This window comes from Apaloderma vittatum, unplaced genomic scaffold (assembly GCF_000703405.1).
Source record: "Apaloderma vittatum isolate BGI_N311 unplaced genomic scaffold, ASM70340v1 scaffold12918, whole genome shotgun sequence".
NCBI classification, from domain to species: domain Eukaryota; kingdom Metazoa; phylum Chordata; class Aves; order Trogoniformes; family Trogonidae; genus Apaloderma; species Apaloderma vittatum.
In genome coordinates this window covers 8,628-10,728 of record NW_009732531.1, presented here as the reverse complement: position 1 = coordinate 10,728, position 2,101 = coordinate 8,628, and the positions used below count along the sequence as shown (strand labels likewise).

At 52.2% G+C, this 2,101-nt stretch overlaps 1 protein-coding gene across 1 annotated transcript in view; it reads left to right on the top strand.

Moving 5' to 3' along the window:
- VAV2 (vav 2 guanine nucleotide exchange factor) overlaps window positions 1-2,101 on the top strand; it is a gene marked incomplete at its 5' end in the record, with an annotated part of 97,605 nt that overhangs the window by 94,449 nt on the left and 1,055 nt on the right. The window lies entirely within an intron of this gene.

The window sequence follows — 2,101 nt, the reverse complement described above, 5'->3', positions numbered from 1 at the left end:
TGTACCTGCCACCAGCTGTCCCAGCTCTGATCCTTTGCACAAGACCTTCTGCATGCTTTGCCCTGTGTTTCTCCGTTGACTTTTAAAGCATTGTGCATTATAATTTTTTTTTTTAATTTCCTTTTTAATGCGTGTTCTGCCTCTTTCTGTTTCTCTCTAACCTCTTTGCAGCCTCCTGCGCTTCCTACAACTTTTCTTTTCTCAGTCCTCAGGGCTTCAACTTTTCTTCTCAGAGCTCCTCCAGTCCCTTCTGGTCAGGTACCAGTGCCAGAGAGATCTGCTGCCCTCCCCAGGCTGCAGCATCCCCAGCTTGAAAGCCAGGGGCAGCCCGACCCGTGGGTCCCCGCTGCTGGGTCCCCGCTGCCCCTCCGTCACCCGCAGGCATTCGGGGGGTTCCCAGTGCTGCCCTGGGGCACAACCAGGAAACGGGTTAATTAACCAAGACTTGGCTGGAAGCAAAACACCCTCCCTCCCCAAAATCAAGGCAGGGAGGAGACGGAGTGGTTGCTATTTGAGAAGGGGGGCTAAAATTAACGAAAAAGTGAATCTAGCAGATTGGGATCTCATGATGTACTTCAAGCTCGACCTGCTTATCCCTTGTGTTTCTCCGAACGTGCATTGGCATCTCACCGTCTTCCAGACCCTTTCTTCTTGCTGGACAAGGAGAACACCTCAGTGTCCGGCAGTCTTTGAGCTCTCGTATCTGTGGCTGCTCAGGAGCCCCTTGCTGAGGAGGGAGGCAGGGGGACCTGTGCTGTCAAATGTGTTTTGGTGCCCAGACTGGCTGCAGAGGGTGCAGTGGTGCTCTGGCCTTTGGACCCCATTGATTAGATGCACGACAGACCGCTGGCTTTCTCCCTGTTTGGCAGGGAGCAGAACAAAATTGTGCCAGTTCATTTCTTCCTGTTTAAGCTTTTCCCTTTCAGTGTTTTCTTTAGGCTGTGCAGGGAAAGTCATCGGCAAAGCCACACAGGCTTTCTTTGGTGTTTGGAAAGAACATTTAGCTTTTCAAGGTATTGGAACATAATTATGGGGATTTGGAATCCTTTAACTGCATAGAAACTATTGCAGAAAGTAGTTTGTGCAGCAGTGGGCTCTGAGCAAGCTCTTGATGAAAGAGTTCAAAGCTGCCGTGATTCTCACTCCGTCCTCCAGCCTGGGTGCTTGGCGAGGATGGACAAGCCCTCCAGTGCTTGCACATTGTGTGTCTGGACTGTCTCCATCGCCATCCTCATCTCCTTTCATGCTGAGAGCTGAAAACCTGGGCAAAGCTTTTCCTCAAGCTTAGTTCAACCTCGGTTTGCAAACTTTTAAAATTGAAATCAATCCTCCAAAGTCCTGGGACAAAAAAGGGTAGCTTCACCGACACACGGCATCCCTTCAGGGTGGGGTTGTTTTGCAAACTTTACATCTTTCTCCTCCTCTGCCCATCCCATCCCTCCCACTGACGCTCTCCAGCCCTTCCTCCCCTGCCCAGGCCCCGGGGCAGGGAAGCTGAGCACTGCCCTTACCTTTCACGCTCGCTGCTCTCCTCCATGTGCCTCCTCCCTGCATCCCCTGCCTGAAGCGAAGGAGATCCGTGATGCTGGGGCTGTGCCGATGCTGGCAGAGGTTGGGTCCTGGCATGGTCCCCGGGGCCGTGCTTCTTGTCCCAAGCTGTTGGTCAGCATTAGGATTTGCAGGGTGCTTTTGCACCTTTACGGGATCAAGTTTCCAAGGGCCCTGGATGCTCCCTGGCCGGGAGAGGATCAGGGAGGATAGCAGGTTTGCAGCTTGTTCTTCCTCATGGCAAAACATGCAGGTTTTGTTCGGTATCTCTACGAGAATCCAGTCCAAATAACTCTTTTTCTTTTCATTTGTGAAATCTTTTGACGAGGTGGTGTTACCAGGTGCTGGGAGCTGTGTAGCAGCCAGACCTGATACTGATAATGGAGCGGGACTTCCCCGTGATTTCCTTGTTGATGACTGTGTATTCCTGTGAAATATTTTCTTTCACCACCCTCTCACAAAAGTGCCCCTCACCCCAGCAATCCCCACCAAGGGGTCACCAGCCCCTCCTGGACTCTCCTGGTCAGCAGAGAGGAGCTTCCCAAGCCCACAG